Raw genomic sequence first — 17,596 nt, forward strand, 5'->3', positions numbered from 1 at the left:
TGGCCCAAAACCCAACAACAAAAATAATAAGGTAAAAGTGAGAAAAGAAAAAAAAAAAAGGAGGGGCCAGAGAGATAGCGTGGAGGTAGGGCATTTGCCTTGCATGCAGAAGAATAGTGATTTGAATACCGGCATCCCATATGGTCCCCCAAACCTGTTTGCTAGGAATGATTTTTGAGCATAGAACCAGGAGAGCTGAGAGCTGCTGGGTATGACCCAAAAACATAAACAAAAACAAAAAAAAAAAGAAAAAAAGAAAAGAGAGGAAAGAGAAGGGGAAAGAAAAAAAGAAAAGAAAAGAAAAGAGAAGAGACTGGAGTGATTAGCATAGCATAGCATAGCATAGCATAGCATAGCATAGCATAGCATAGCATAGCATAGCATAGCATAGCATAGCATAGCATAGCAGGTAGGGTGTTTGCCTTGTACATGGCCTACTGGGGTTCAATCCCCAGCATCCAATCTAGTCCCCAGAACCTGCTAGGTGTGATTTCTGAGCACAGGGAGTAAAGCTGAGCACCACAGGATGTGACCCAAAAGCAAAAAAAAAAAAAGGAAAGAAAGAAAAGAAAGAAAAATGTAGGGAGATTCAGCTGGCTATAGAGACATCAAAGGTAAAGTGAATGAATCATTTTCTACTGTGTGTATGTGGGAGGGTCTCTTAAAAGCATGAGTTCTACTGCTGGGCCTCACCCCTGACATCCAGCTTTCTACTTGGGTGCACACGCATTTTGCAATTTTAGTAGCTTCCCTCAGGCCACCCTAAGCACTGGGCTACCAAGGCAGATAGGGTCCTCTTCCCCTGCAAGTGTGTGTGTGTGTGTGTGTGTGTGTGTGTGTGTGTGTGTGTGTGTGGTTTGTGTGGTGTGTGTGTGCGTGTGTATGCTGGTGACCCCACACACACTCTTGCAGGCTCAGACCCCCTCCTGAAATAGGGTCAGATAAGAATTCTGACTGCTCTCCAAGTCAGGCTGATGAAGGCCAATGTCAAGGAGGGCCTGGCCAAAAACTGTGACTCATCAAATTTCCTCATCAAGACCCAAAGACACAGATTGTGAGCCCAAGGTCACCCTGCACCTGCAGTGTGAACCAGGGCCCAACAGCTCTTTATCCAGAGCCATAGACTCTGCCTCCGCTGCTTCCCTCCAGCTGAGCTGCCTTTCCTGGTCCCCGGGGTTCTCCCAGCTGATGACTGGGGATTATTTACTGCATTAAAGCTATAGATTTAAGAAATGGGCTGGCTGGTCGCTAGTTTCCATGGGTTTTTGTGGTGGCAGAAATGAACTAAGGCTCTGTCTCTGTCTCTCTATCCCACACACAAACATGGCTAATGCTTTACCACTAGCCACTTTCCTAACCTCAAACAGAGATTGAGGTTTGAACATTCCAGGCAGGGATTTGCCTTGAAAAGTGACGAGCTGTGTACAAGGTTACTCACGGGGGCCAGCTAATAAATAATTTGGACTTCTATTCAGACAAAAAGTCCATGGCTTCTTTTCTCTCCCTTCCTTTGTTTTTCTTTACCTCCCTCCCTCCCTTCCTTCCTTCTTTTCTTACCATCTATGCTCAGGGTTTACTCCTGACTAAGAATCACTCCTAGAGTGGCTCAATGAACCGTATGGGGACTAGAGTCAATACTGTGCAAGAAAAGTGCTTTACCTCCTGTCCTACCTCTCTGATCCATTTTTCTCTCTCTTTTTTTTTTTAATGAAACTCTCCAAATGCAATAACCAGGTTGAGGAGATGGTTTACACATGGGAGGGCTGGGTTCAATAGCTATCACTTCAAATAAAAACAAGAATAGAGGAGGAGGAAGAAGAGGAAAAAGGAGAATAAAAAGAAGAAAAATGAGGGCTGAAGAGGAAGCACAGTGGTAGGGTGTTTGCCTTGCATGCAGCCAATCCAGAATAGACGGTGATTTGCCTGGACTTGTCCAGGCATCCCATAATGTACCCTGTGCCTGGCAGGAGCAATTTCTGAGCACACAGCCAGGAGTAACCCCTGAGCGCCGCCAGGTGTGACCCCCAAAAAACAAATAAAATAATAAATAAATAAAATAAATAAATAAATAAATGAATAAATAAAAGAAGAAGAAAATAAAGAAGCAATGAGCTACACCTGGCCAGTAGCAACCATACTGGACGGACATCAATATCTAAATGGTTATGTATCTAGATGGGACCTAGGAGCATTGCCACAACTTCTTCTCTGTTTCCTTAGCTAAAGACACTGACACAGAATTTTCACACTCAGGAGCATGGAAGGGCTCTGGGGATTCTGCACACAAGAGAACTTCTAGTGTCCGGGCCTGGTAGATGAGGAAAGCCATTTGCTCTCTCCCTGGTACAGAGAAAAATGTGACAGAGCTGCAGGATGAAATAGCTGAGCTGAGCCCAACAAAACATCATTTGGACAGAAAAAGAGGAGTGGACAAGTGTAGGATTCTCTGCATAGAGAAAAGCATGATAAAGACGCCAGATCAAGTTCTGGTTGTAGGGAAGAAGGAAGCTTGAGCTGGGTGTGGAGGAGATAAGAAGATAGGTAGAAGGTAAGGCAGGTGAAGGAGACCTTTGGATTCTAGGAGTTGGAATAAAGCCAGGAGCCTCAGACTGAGCAAGATAAATGAATGACAGGAGAGGCTGGAAGCACAGTACAGCAGATAGGGAACTTGCCTTGCATGCAACTGACCTGGGCTCGAAATCTGGAGCCCCCATATGGTCTTCTGAGCACTGCCAGGGGTGGCCCAAAAAGGTGGGGGAGATGACAGGACAGATTCAGGAAGTCAGCAGGCCTCATAGAAGCCACAGAGAGTTCACACAGGGCTACTTAGGTTCAGAGATTGGTAAGACCAGCCCAAAAGACCAATGAATGACTTTTGGTCTCCTCTGGAAAAGGAATGCTCTATATATATTATACTTTATATATATTATATATGGATGCTTTATATATATAGTTGTGGTTGTTTGGGGGATGTTTAGGAACCACTCCCAGTAGTGTCCAGGGCTTATTCTGGGTTCTGTGCTCAGCTACCTCTCCTGGCAGGGCTTGAAGAACTATATATGATGCCTTAAAATTGAACCTTAGAAGTCAGCCGCTTGCAAGGCAAGCATATAAATATAAAGGGTTTATTTCTTTATTAAGACTCTGTAGAAATGGTTCAAAGGGCTAAGTGCTTGCTTTGCATGTGAGAGGTCTTGGTTTGAACTCTGGTACCACCAGAGTGATGCCAAGCACAGAGCCAGAAGTGGCCCCTGAGACACCCTTCTTCCTAAAAAGAAGACATTATGAAGAGAGGCAACAGGGTGAAGAACGATGATCATGCACACTAAGAATACTGAGTCTTATACCCTCCTCTCTCTCTCAACCCTTAGACCAGGTACTTCCTTTAATTAATTTGTTCTGTTTGGAGGCCCACACATACTCTTCAGGAATAATTCCTGACTCTGCATTCAGAGATCACAGGCTCAAGAGATCACATGGGGTGCCAGGAACTGAACCCAGGTTGGTTGTGTATAAGGCGCCCTACCTCCTATGTTATGGTTCCTGCCCCTGGCTCTTCCTTTTATAATCAAGCACTGGTCAAGATCAATCTTAAAAGTCTTTTGATCCTTAAAGCATCAGATGAGATTTTTGACATCTCACCCCAAACTCTGACCTACCACGAAACTAAACTGTATGTCTCTGCGGTGACATCACATGTAAATAGTAAGGGTTGCCGATACACAAAATCACCTATAATTACGTATAAAATCTGGGGCCATTTGTTAACTTTTAGGTGTAAAACCATCAAACTCTTGATGCAGAGGAATTGTTTAGGGAGAAGGTGCAGATGTGCTTCTCAGATACACACAGAGCAGGATGCACTCCCTCTTTCATTTTTTTGTTATGGGGTAGAGTGATAGTACAAGGGTTAGGGGACTTGCCTTCCACATGGCTGACCCAGGTATTCAATCAATGAGTATGGTCTTGCGGGAATACCAGTAGGCATCACTCCTGAGCACCACTGAGAGTAGGCCAAAACCCAGAGTCTGCCTTTGAGGAATAGGAGGCCTAAGCAGTCTGCGGCAAAGGTGTGAAAGCCCCTAGCCATAAAGCTGGGGGAGATACTGACTGCCCAAAGAAGAATCCCTTTCAGCTTGGTTGCTTGACTTTTGCTCTTCATTTACTACATTTTCCCTTCAGCAAGTTTTCTTGCCACAGGAATTGTACAAATGTGAGGAGCTGGCCCTAAAGTCTTAGGAGCTACATACCATGCTTCTCTGAAAAGAAATGACAAGGTTAGGGGCCGGCTAGGTGGCGCTAGAAGTAAGGTGTCTGCCTTGCAAGCGCTAGCCAAGGAAGGATCATGGTCTCGATCCCCAGGCGTCCCATATGGTCCCCCCAAGCCAGGGGCAATTTCTGAACGCTTAGCCAGGAGTAATCCCTGAGCATCAAATGGGTGTGACCCGAAAAACCAAAATAAATAAATAAATAAATAAAGCTTTTGGGGCTGGGCGGTAGCGCTAGAGGTAAGGTGCCTGCCTTGCCTGCGCTAGCCTTGGATGGACGGCGGTTCGATTCCTCGGTGTCCCATATGGTCCCCCAAGCCAGGAGCAACCCCTGAGTGTCACCGGGTGTGGGCCAAAAACCAAAAAAAAAAAAAGAAATGACAAGGTTAATTTCCACAAGGGACACCATCCAGTCACCAGTCACCCAGCTTGAAAGATGCTGGGGAAATAAGTTTCTAGCATTTTCCACTTGCAAGTTAAATAATAGCCACTTCTTTATTTATTAACTTACTTAGAATGGAAATCTAGACTATGATGGCCAAGAAAGAGTCAGTACTCCGAGAATACTACTTTACTTACAGTTTCTATCAGAAACTCTGATTGCCCTTCACTCCCACCCCATTATCCTAGGAAGGATAATCTCCACTAGACTCATCAGACTTCTGGTGTTTGAGAACAGTCAAGCAATTGGAACAGAGAGATAGCACAAGAGGTTGAGGTGCTTGCAGAACATTTGCCTTGCAGTGGCCTACCAGGACTCAATCTCCAGCACCCCTTATCATCTCTAGAGCACTGCTAGGAGTGATTCCAGAACACAGCCAGGTGTGGTCCAGAAACAAAGAAAAGTATATGTTTCTTCACAGAACAGTTACAGACCTGTTAGAAAAAGATCTCGCTACCTTTGCTCAGCTTATACCCTTAAGAGTCCCCTCAGAAAATGACCGTATGAAATTAACTCATGAATCCAGCAAGCTTGAGGAAACTGACTATTCAGGCAAATTGAGGTCCCATGGGAGTGGGTGACAGTGTATATTTATAAGTGTGAATTTCATTTTTGTTGTTTTTGTTGCTTTGTTTCCAGGCCACACCCAAGGGATGCTCAGAGTTTACTCCTGTCTCTGTACTCAGGGATTACTTTTGGTGGGAATGAATAAGAGTGCCATCAAATCAAGTGCCAGTCCTTATAGGTAAACATTTCTTTCTTTCTTTTTTTTTTTTTTTTTTTGGGCCACACCCGGCGGTGCTCAGGGGTTACTCCTGGCTGTCTGCTCAGAAATAGCTCCTGGCAGGCACGGGGGACCATATGGGACACCGGGATTCGAACCAACCACCTTTGGTCCTGGATCGGCTGCTTGCAAGGCAAACACCGCTGTGCTATCTCTTTGGGCCCTAGGTAGACATTTCTTTATCTGGCCACTTAATCACTGCTTCAATTCAGCAGTAATCTTGATTAAAATGTCAATTTTAATCCTTACTTGATTATGTGTATATTTGCAGAGCCAGGATTAAACCCAGAACCTCACCCCTGTAAGACAAGTGCTCTATCATGGAGCTACATCCTGGCACTAAAGATCCATATTTAAGAGGCAGGAGAGATAGCATGGAGGTAAGGTGTTTGCCTTGCATGCAGAAGGTCAGTGGTTCAAATCCTGGCATCCCATATGGTCCCCCGAGCCTGCCAGGAGCGATTTCTGAGCCAGGAATAACTCCTGAGCACTGCCAGGTGTGACCCAAAAACCAAAACCAAAAAAAAAAAAAATCCATATTTAAAACCAAGAATCTCGGGGCTGGAATGATAGGATTCGATCCCTGGCATCTTATATGGTCCTCCAAGCCTGCCAGGAGCAGTTTCTGAGCACAGAGCAAGGAGTAACCTCTGAGCACCACTGGGTGTGGCCCAAAAACCAAATAACTAAGTAAATACAGAAAGCCAAGAATCTCATAGTGGTTTAAACATGGAAGAAGCAAGATCAAGAAGTTGCTCTCTATTCTAATTGAACCATTTTATTTTTAAATTGCTTTGGGAGATGAATTTATCTTGGGAGGAGGGGCCCCTTAGCAGCGAACCTATGGCAGGCGTGCCAGCAGTGGCACGCGAAGGCATTGCAGCTGGCATATGGGAAGGTCCGCAATTAAGATATGCGGTGCATGCCGCATAGTTTTTAGATACTAAAATCTTGTTATTAAGGTTTAATTGACGTGCTGGCACTTTTGAGGAAATTCTTTGGTTTTGTGCAGCAGTTTGGGCACTCAAGCTCAAAAAGGTTAGCCATTGGGGGCCAGAGAGATAGCATGGAGGTAAGGCGTTTGCCTTGCATGCAGATCAGTGGTTCAAATCCCGGCATCCCTGTCAGGAGCGATTTCTGAGCATAGAGTCAGGAGTAACCCCTGAGCGCTGCCGGGTGTGACCCAAAAAACAACAAACAGGTTAGCCATCACCTAGCCTAGGTTCATCAGGGCTAATTTTACATTACTCAGGAGGTCAAGCAGTACTGGGGATTGATCAGGGGCCCTGTGAATGCCAGGCATGCGCTCCAGCCTCTTTGAACCTAAACCATCTGCTTTTTTAAAGTTCTCCCATTTTTGGCCAGAGAGATTGAGGAGTAAGGCACACAGCTGATGTCAGTTCCAACTCCAGCATCTTCATGTGGTCCCCTGACTATAGGGAATGGTCTTTGAAAACAGGGTATTTGCCTTGTACATGGTGAGCGCAGGATGGATTCTCAGCATCCCATATGGTCCCCTGAGTCAGCCAGGAAGGATTCCTGAGTGCATGGCCAGGAGTAACCCAGAGACACTGAGCGCAATCCAATCCCTACCCTTACTCCTAAAACAAAACAACACAAAACAAAATGAGGCCAAAGAGATAGCATGGAGGCAGGGCGTTTACCTTGCATGCGGAAGGGCAGTGGTTCAAATCCCGGCATCCCATATGTTCCCTTGTGCCTGCCAGGGGTGATTTCTGAGCATAGAGCCAGGAGTAACTCCTGAGCGCTGCTGGGTGTGACCCAAAAACAAAACAAAACAAAACCACAAAGAGTAAAAAAGCCCTTTCTTGGATGACCCATAAGCCATTCAATCTCTACTCTTCCTTGATGCGCAGAAGGAAATAAGGGAAAAAGACACTTTTGCATGCAAGTCATCTCTGCCTACAAATTTCCTCCCTTCCAGAGTCCTGGGAGTGAAACCAAGCTGATGACTGTGGGGTGAAGTCAAACTAGTGGCAAAAGCTGGGAGAGATAGTACAGTGGGTAGGGCATGTACCCTAATTCCCTGAGCCCCCACTAGGAATGGTCTCTGAACATAGAGCTAGGAGAAAGATATAAGCATAGATGGGCATGGCCCCAAAACGAAAACACAAGAAAGACTGCCACCAAAACCTCTCAACCTGGGTCTCAGGCTATAGGAAAAAATGCTGATAGGATGAGTTTTTGTCTAAATCACCACCCAAACAGAACATCCACCCAATTACCAATTTCAAACCTAAAAATCCTAAATGGTTTTTGAGCTGGATTCTTTCTGGAGTTGAACTAAAGCCACTATGTCAGGACATACCTCAGACAACACTTAGAACAACACTTAGCAGACTTAGCGGCTCACCTGAAGCTGCTGCCTTGAGGCCGCTGCTCAGTTTTCTGCAAGAGAACCTCTGCAACTTGTCTTCACTGGGGCTGCCCACTGCCACCAGCTCCCATTTCCCTCCACCTAGTCCACCAGGCCTTTCCTCCTCCTCCTCCTCCAGGTCTCTGACATTCCAAAGAAACTTCCTTGAGGGTTTCCCTCCCTCGAATGATCCCTGGGTCTCTGGAAGCTCCTGAAGATTGAGTCTTTTAATGCTTTAAGGTTTTTGTTTTTGTTTTTATTTGTTGGGTGGTCACACCCATTTGGGTGCTCAGGTGTTACTCCAGGCTTTGAACTCAGGAATCACTCCTAACAAGCTTGATGACCGTTTGGGATGCCAGATTTGAACCTGGATCAGCCGGCATGCAAGGCAAGTGCCACACCCGCTCTACCATCTCTCTGGCCCCTGCTTTTTGTTTCATGTCAGTCTACTAGACCAACTTCCTGGGACAGAAATCCAATTCATTTCTGACTTAATTATCTAATGGTGCAGAGTGAGATTTATACAGTGCCACGTACATGGTAGGTACTTGGCAACATTGCTTTAATGGTGATTTTCTCACTCTCGTAATTTTCCCTTTCTCTCCTCTCCTGATCTGCCTTCCCACTCCTCTCCTTTCTTCTATCTTTTCTTCTCTGTCTCTGTCTCTCTCTTCCCCGCCCCCGCACGCTCCCCCATTTTAGGGCTTACTACCGCCTCTTCACTCAAGGATTATTCCTGGTGGGGCTGTGGGGGCATGGGGCCGGAGCAATAGTATAGTGGTAGGGTGTTTACCTTGAACGTAGCCGACTTAAAACAGACCAAGATTTGATCCTTAGCATCCCATATGGTCCCCTGGGCCTGCCAGGAGCGATTTGAGTGCAGAGCCAGAGTAACCCTGAATGCCCCCAGGTGTGACCCCCCAAAAATATACAATGTAATAAGTGACCGAAAATCTCTGGGTGTGGCCACAAACAAAAACAAAATAAGCATCCTAACCACAAATACGTTAAATTTGGGGTACATGTGGGAGATGGGGACAGAAGAGTACTTTATAAAGTAATAAATACAGTAAGTATGGTAGAGAAAACTTGGTCTTAATACCTAGAAAAGACACTGAATATAGTTTCTGGGTCCAGAAGATAAAGTAGCAGGTCTTAAATGTGGCTAACCTGAGTTTGATCCCCATATGGCCCCCTGAACAGTACCAGGAGTGGTTCCTCAGCACAGTGTTAAGAAAACAAAGCCATGAGCACTGTTAGGTGTGCCCCCCAACAAACAAATAGTTTTTGGGGCCAGATAAGTATAGCAAGGCATAGCCCCAAAATCAAGAATAAAAACACACCAAATTAATTGAGAAAATTAAAAAAAAAAACCTAAATATTTTTTGTCCTTCTCTTGCCTAGACCCCCAGTTTTGTTTTGCTGGGTTTTTATTTATTTATTTGTTTGTTTATTTATTTATTTGTGTTTGGGCTAAACCAGTGATGAATACTCAGGGATTACTCCTGGCTTTTCACTCAGAAATTACTCCTGGCAGTGCTCGAAAGCTGCTGGTGATCAAACTGGGTTGGCTGTGTGTAAGACAAAAGCTTTACTATTGCTCTGGTCCCTGACTCCCGTTCTAATGAAATATAATTGACATAAAGTATGGGATAACTGTAATTTAAATTTGGATTTGGGGCCAGACCTACAGTTGTCAGGGCTTACTCTTGGCTCTGTGCTCAGGGATCACTCCTGTTAGGGTTCAAGGGACCAGGTGGGATGCTGGGATAGTCACATGCTAAAAAGTACTTCACCTGCTCACCATCTCTTAAGGCCACAGACCTAAGATGCTTAAAAGTTTGACTGAGCGAGTCCTCATGGAATATCTGTGCTAATATATACAACAAGCTCTCTGGCCTAGTCAATTAAGCAAACACTCAGAAGCAAAACCAAAGTAAGCTGGGTTTATTTTTTGTTTTAATTTAATTGTTCTTGGGGGGGGGGGATACTTCCCAGCAGTGCTAGGGGCCACCAGTGCATAGTAGCAGAAGGCCATTGGATTCTGGGGATGGATCCCATGGTCCGGAGCAGACCAGGCATGCTCTCCAGCTAGCTCTCAGCTACCTCCCTAGCAACACCATTGATTTTTTGTTTGTTTTGTTTTGGTGGGGGAATGTTTGGGGCCATACTTGGTGGTGCTCAGGGATCACTCCTGGTGAGCTCTATATAGGGTCTGAACAAGGCAAGCACTCTGTGGTTTTTGAGCTTCAATTTGGATTTGGAGCCACACATGGCAGTGCTAGAAGCTACACCCAGCTCTGTGCTGACGGGTGAGGAGGATCACTCCTGTCAGTGCTCCAAAGCTACTCCCAACTCATTGCTCTGGGTTCAAGCTTGGTAACGGTGCTCAGAAGCCCATATGGCAGGGACAGTAGCTGCTCTTCTTGTGCTCAGAGCTCTGTCTTTGGGTCATTTTTATAAGTGGAAATAGGGATGGGCATTTGAACTATCACCAAATCACATTCACCAATTTATTGCCCGCCCCCTTGAGTTCATGCCAGTTGGACGCACAGGGGAGATGAAGCCAGCTGTACTTACCACACCTAGTTGGTGAGCCTGGGAATGCAGGTGTCGGTTGGGCGAGCTGATGCCAATTGTTCTCTCCAGCACCTCGTGGGACCTGGGCTCTGAAAAGAAAAACAGGACACACTGACCTGGAGGCATGGAGGAAGTGGAAGAGGAGGAGCAGGAGAAGGAGGAGGGCAGTGATGGCATCGAGGGACTAGGGCGAATGGGTAAGGGAGTATGACACTGGCTGAGTAACACAGGCCTGGAAATTACAAGGAAAGCTAAGGGAGTATGACACTGGCTGAGTAACACAGGCCTGGAAATTACAAGGAAAGCTACAGGACCCAACAGTATAGGAAAAATCCGCTGGCCCATATACATGTGAAAATAGGTCACCTTCTCCTGCCAATTCTGCAGGTTCATATTGGCCAAACATTCAAGGAAGAAAATCTTCCATTGACCAGGAGAGATGGGGAAATGTACAGAGAGGAAGTCTCAGCAGGAAGGAAAGCTGGTAGACGTGGCAATGTGCTCATAATTCAGCTTTACTGTTGTGGCCAAATCCTCTCTGCATTTCACTTAACCTCTCTGATTGCCTCGATTTTCTCATATGTGGGCCTAAAGTCACCCTACTGTGAAAGATACTGTGATAGGGGCTGGGAAGCATATGTGAGTCCTGCGTCCAGTCCCTGACACCACACAAGTTCCCTCTAGCATCACTAAAAGCAATGAGCACTGAGCTAGGAACAACCCCCGAGTGGCCCCAGATATAATCCCAAACCAAACGACACAATAATAAATAACATGACAGATTGCTGACTACCTATGAGGGAAGATTTAGAGAAAAGAAAAGATGCTTTGATTATGACGTTTCATGTCTTCCGGCTGGCATAACTTAAACTGTGGTCCCATACGAATTAATTGCAAACACTTAAATGATTTTAAACATTTGTTGGTCATTAGTGTTTTAGATATTCCTTTGCCTTTAAAAGCGCTTTATGGCTGTATTTCATGAGTCCAAAATATGGCGCAAGAGACCCAAAAATTGATTTCAGGGGGCTGGAGTGGTGGCGCAGAGTGATAAGGCATTTGCCTTGTGAGCACTTGCTTATGACACTAGGGTTTGATCCCCCAGCGTCCCATATGGTCCCCCAAGCCAGGAGCAATTTCTGAGGGCATAGACAGGAGTAACCCCTGAGTGTCACCGGGTATGCCCCCCAACCCACCCAAATTGATTTTAGTTAATGCCTGTTCCCACCCCTCTTCCTCCAGCCCTGACACCCTCAGGTACTACTGAATGTAGCCCTTATTTAAAATATATATATATTTCACAATGATTCAGCCTAATTTGATCTTTAACTAAACACATTTGTAGGGAAGGAAATGCAGCCAATTCTCTTAGCCCACTACCATGTGAGTCCCAATCTATCTAGAAGGATCAGCTCCCTTACTAAAGTTGAGCTTCGGATTAACATGCAGAACATAAAGCAGCTTCAACTTGCACAAACTTGGCATCCGATTTGCTTCCCCAAGTCCCTCCTGGGTTTCAAGTGCCAGTTTCAAGATTAATAAAGGACTAAGCTGTTTGCTTATGGCAAATGAAGGCGGTGCCTTGGCATCAGAGCTTCTCCCTCCACTCTTCTCTGAGGCCTGTTTTCTAGAATCCTCCCAGCCTGCCTCCTGGTGTTGGGGAGCGAGTGACAAGGAGAAAAGGGTCTATCTTTCCCAACGGAACAGCACCGAACTCCTAAGAGGCATTTGAGCCAAATGTTCATCTCTAGAGAATCATGAACACAACCCATGAGCCCGGCGGTGGGAGAGAAAGCCAGTGGGTAGGTGCGGTGAAGCCGATGCCTGCGGCTAGGTGAGACCGTGAAATGTGTGAGTTCTGATCTTGACATGATGAGAGGAGCAAAGTGGACCTCCTCATCCAAATTCATATCCCCTGAATGTCACACACACACACACACACACACACACACACACACACACACACACACACACACACACACACACAATGGCTATATTTTGTATTTGGATTAAAAAGCCTTTTGCATACTTTTGTTTTGTTTGATGTTGTTGTTTTATTTTGAGAGGGCCTGGGGCCACACCCAGCAGTGCTCAGGGCTAATTCCTGGTTCTGCATTCAAGAATCACTCCTGGCACAGCTCAGGAGAACTGTAGGTGGTGCTGGGGATTGAACCTAGGTTGACTATGTGCGATGTAAGTGCACTACATGCTGTACTAAGGCTCCGGCCCCCTCACCGTCTTTAACATAAATCATGTCATATGGGTGAGCTAGACTCGACAGGGCTTTATAAGTGTCTTTATAAGAGGAGGCTGGGATTCAGATACACAGAAATGCTGTGAGAAGATGGCCAAAGCAAGCTGAGGACATGGGCCTCTGAGGAAATCATCCTTTCCCACACTTTGACTTCCAACCTTCAGGTGTGGGAAAGAATTTCTGTGGCTTCAATCAACTTGCCTGTGTAATTCATCCTGGCAGCCCTGGCAAATGAATACTCTGCCCCACTCTGAAGTACTATCCAATCTCAGGCTGCAGAACTAGGCAGAACAAGATCCAGCAGAGGTTTGACAGTAGCAAAGAGAAAGGGAGCTGGGCCCGGAGCAATAGTATAACAAGGCACCTTCTTTGCACATAGCTGATGCAGGTTCAATTCCCAGCATTCCATATTATTCCCCCAAGCACTGCCAGGAGTAATTCTTGAATGCTGCCAGGTAGGGGGGGGGAGAGGGGAGGGAGGAGAGACAGAGAGAGAGAGAGAGAGAGAGAGAGAGAGAGAGAGAGAGAGAACCATATTCAAACTGGCATCACATTCAAACCCTATAAGATACCATAAAGACCAACAATGTGTCCCTTGTTCAGCTTTACTGGTGATTCAGTGTGCAGTCACTGTGCTGAATCATTACACTTTGACATTTAAAAATATCCACTTATGGGGCCAGAGAGATAGTACAGCAGGCAATATGCTTGGCTTGCCTGCTGCTTAACCAGTCTTGATCCCTGGTACCCCATATGGTGCCCAAGCCCCACCAGGAATGATCCCTGTGAACAGAGCCAGGAGTAAGACCTGAGCACCATTGGGTATGGTTCCAAAACAAAAATCTAAAACAAACAAAAAAATGTAGAATACCCATCTATTAAGCCAGAAAGATAGGTCATCCGGTTGAGCTTTGCATACAGAAGGCCTGGTTTCAATCTCCAGCATTAGATCCAAGCACCACCTGAGCATAGAACCAGGAGTACTTCCTAAGCACTGCCAGGTATAGCCCAAAAGTCAAAAAAGTAAGTAAACAAATGAATAAAAACGTCCATTTCGGGTTGTAAATTATCTCATTCTCTTCATCTTCACTCTCACTCTCACTGATCTGCTCTTCCTCCTCCTCCTCTTGTTCTTCCCCTGTCCTTGCCTGCTTGCGCTGTACATTTTCATGAGTGAGATGTCTCTGCTCTCCAAGAATCTCTACATATTCGTAGATCTGTGCTTCTAGGAAAGCAATATTTTTGTTTCTCTCAGTGTCTCTTTTGGTATCCTTTGACTTGGGATTTTTGGCGAACAAGGAGGTATCAAGTGACTCCAGGGACTTTCCTTTGGTGCTGAACAGTCTCTGCCCTCACTCTTCTAGAGTCCCACCGCAATTTAGACCTAAAGCTAAGAGAGCAGATTTCAATCTGTCCAAACCCAGGGAGGCCAACTCCTCCCAGGAAGAGAATGCAGAAAGGTCAAGATGAGCTCCAGTATGGGTCAGGGCACTGCTTGTCTCTTTTGGCCATCCAGGAAAGGTGCCCAAAAAACCTACCCCTTGGCTGGGATGGCAAGCCCATTCCCTACTGGCTGTGTAAGTTTCATGGCCTAAATATCAACTACAACTGTGAGATAATGTAGAAACTATACCTACCGAGGACCCAAGGCCTTTCAGCGGCACTTTGCCGAATGGCGCCATGCTCATGGCATGAGGTGTCTGGGCATCCCAAACACTGCCCACTTTGCTAATGTGACACAGATTGAAGATGCTGTCTCCTTGTGGGCCAAGCTGAAACTTCAGAAAGCATCGGAACGATGGCAGCCTGACACAGAGGAAGAATATGAAGATTCCAGTGGGAATGTTGTGAATAAGAAGACATATGAAGGTCTGAAGAGACAAGGACTATTCTAGTGTTCCAGGATGTACCTCAGCTTTGGGGCTTCCCCTGGGATCTACTTTTTCTATCTCTCTTACCAAATGCTCCTAAAGACTCTTCGCTGTGTAGTCTTATAGCCTAGCATGCATCTTGTAAAAACAAGCCATGCTGACAGATCACAGGGTTGAGATGTGTTTTATCTTCATTTTATATTAAAAAAAATTCTGTCAGAAAAAAAAAAGTCCATTTCCAGGGGCCAAGGAGATGGCTCAGGTACATGTTTGCATGCAGCAGCCCCATGTTCTAATACCAACACTATATGGTCCCAGTATACAAAGCTCATGAGCACCACCAGGTATCACCTTAAGAACCAAAAGGGGGCCAGAGCAATAGCACAGCAGTAGGGTGTTTGCCTTGCACACAAGCGACCTGGGATAGACTAGGGTTTGATTCCCGGCATCCCATATGGGCCCCCGAGTCTCCAGGAGCAATTTCTGAATGCAGAGCCAAGAGTAACCCTTGAACATCCCCGGGTGGGGCCCAAAAACCTAATAAATAAAATGAATAAAGAGAGTTTCTAGGACCCGGAGAGATAGCACAGCATTGTTTGCCTTGCAAACAGCCGATCCAGGACCAAAGGTGGTTGGTTCGAATCCTGGCGTCCCATATGATCCCCCGTGCCTGCCAGGAGCTATTTCTGAGCAGACAGCCAGGAGTAACCCCTGAGCACCACCGGGTGTGGCCCAAAAACCCAAAAAAAAAAAAAAAAAAAAAAAGAGAGAGAGTTTCTAAAAACAACAACAAAGACCATAGACATCTGATCAGTCTGGGCACAACAAAAAACAGCAGCACATAGGTCACTTCTCTGCCTTCTCAGTGTGTTACTGCTGGGCATAGCATCTAGGTACGTAGTGAGGTTAAAGAAAACCTTGTAGAGGGGCTGGAGAGATAGCACAGTGGTAGGGCATTCGCCTTGCACGAAGCTGACCCAGGATGGAAGGTGGTTTGATTCCCGGCATCCCAAATGGTCCCCCTAGCGTGCCAGGAGCAATTTCTGAGCACAGAGCCAGGAATAACCCTTGAGCACTGCTGGGCATGACCTCCCCATCAAAAAAGAAAAACCAAGTAGAAAAGACCAAGTGGTTGCCGTCCAAGAAATGCAAAAGAGTGTGGTGCAGCAACAGAACAAGATCTTGCTACATAAATGTGGCAAAGGTGGGCAGAAATAGTGGTAGTGGGAAATAGGAAGGTTTTGAAGTCTGTCAAGCCCATCAAGGAAGATGGGAGCCAAGAGTGGATAAGAGGGGCTGGAGAGATAGCATGGAGGTAGGGTATTTGCCTCGCATGCAGAAAGACAGTAGTTCGAATCCCGGTGTCCCATATGGTGCCCCAAGCCTTCCAGGAGCGATTTCTGAGCGTAGTAGAGTCGAGTGACCTTTGAGCGCCACCAGGTAGATAAAGGCAGTCCAGACAGAAAGAACAGCCTGTTCCTGGGTACAGCGAAAGGCAAAAGCAACAGACAAGGCCTTGAGGGCCCAGTGGGGATGAGTAGGACATATGAACAAAGAAAGCTCTAGATCACATTTTGTCACATGGGAAACCACTGCAAAATTGGGTTTTGTGTGTGTGTGTGTGTGTGTGTGTGTGTGTGTGTGTGTGTGTGTGTGTGTGTGTGTGTGTGTGTGTGTGTGCCAGGAACAAAACCAGGATTGGAAGTGTGCAAGGCAAGAGCCTTAACCTCTGTACTTTCTCTCCAGCCCCCAAATAGAGAAGCTAAATCAGCACCTCGTTTTAGGAAGATCATAGACAACAACGCAGAAAAGGCTGGAGAAAGGGCCACGCATCAAGAGAAGAGAAATCAGGGACACAGAAACAGGGGTGCTAGCTAGTTGAGGCCAGGATGCAACATGGAGTCTGAGGGCGTCCCGGGGGACCTGACCTGAGGGCACTGGGATGTTGCATGAGTAAGAAGCAGCACTGATTTGTCTGGCAGGAACTTCTTCGACTGGTAAGATCAGGTAATTGTGAGGATGCATTTAATTTTGTGTCTCATATTTCTCATCAGGAAGTAAATCCCTTCCTTGTGAAGGTGCTTGGGGCTGCTCCCAGTGCTGCTCAGAGAACTATGTGGATTAAAGCCAGCGTCCTGCAGGCAGAGCACCTGAGCTGTCAGACATCTCTCCAGCCAAATCACTCACTGTTTTTCTGTTGGTTTGTTCTGAATTTTTGTTTTATTTTGTTTTGTTGTTGGACCACATCTGGCAATGGATCTGTACTCAGGGATCACACTTGGCAGTGCTTGGGGGTACTGGAGATCAAACTTGGGTTAGCCCTAAGGCTGGAGCGATAGTATGGAGGAGGAGGTAAGGCATTTGCCTTGCATGCAGAAGGTCGGTGGCTTGAATCCCAGCATCTTATATAGTCCCCTGAGCCTGCCAGGAGCAATTTCTCTCTCTCTCCTCTCTCTCTCTCTCTCTCTCTCTCTCTCTCTCTCTCTCTCTCTCTCTCTCTCTCTCTCTCTCCCTCTCTCTCCCCCTCTCCCTCTTTCTCTCTCTCTCTCTTCTCTCTCTCCTCTCTCTCTCTCCTCTCTCTCTCTCTCTCTCTCTCTCTCTCTCTCTCTCTCTCTCTCTCTCTCTTTTGGTTTGGGGGCCACACCAGGTGGTGCTCAGGGGTTACTCCTGGCTATCTGCTCAGAAATAGCTCCTGGCAGGCACGGGGAATCATATGGGACGCCGGGATTAGAACCAACCACCTTAGGTGCTGGATCGGCTGCTTGCAAAGCAAACGCAGCTGTGCTATCTCTCCAGCCCCATGCCAGGAGCCATTTCTGAGCATAGAGTCAAGAGTAACCCCTGAGCACTGCAGGGTGTGACCCAAAAAACAAAATAAATTAAAAAAAACAAAAACAAAAACAAAAAAACTTGGGTCTTGGCCCTGTGCAAGCCAAGCACCCTACTTGCTGTCCTAACATTATGGCCCCTCACACAACCTCTCATTCCTTTATTAATCAGGGCCATTTGTGGGGCATTTC

General features: G+C 46.3%; 1 protein-coding gene and 1 long non-coding RNA gene across 2 annotated transcripts in view; one reads left to right on the forward strand and one right to left on the reverse strand.

Moving 5' to 3' along the window:
* LIAS (lipoic acid synthetase) overlaps positions 1–6,894 on the forward strand; it is a 939,974-nt gene extending 933,080 nt beyond the window's left edge. Inside the window, exon 8 of the mRNA XM_049790161.1 lies at positions 6,885–6,894. The gene's annotated coding sequence lies outside the window, so the exon portion shown is untranslated. The remainder of the gene's footprint in view (positions 1–6,884) is intronic.
* LOC126032527 (uncharacterized) overlaps positions 1–17,596 on the reverse strand; it is an 891,448-nt gene that overhangs the window by 725,449 nt on the left and 148,403 nt on the right. The window lies entirely within an intron of this gene.

The sequence above is a fragment of the Suncus etruscus genome, chromosome 16 (assembly GCF_024139225.1).
Source record: "Suncus etruscus isolate mSunEtr1 chromosome 16, mSunEtr1.pri.cur, whole genome shotgun sequence".
Classification (NCBI taxonomy): Eukaryota; Metazoa; Chordata; class Mammalia; order Eulipotyphla; family Soricidae; genus Suncus; species Suncus etruscus.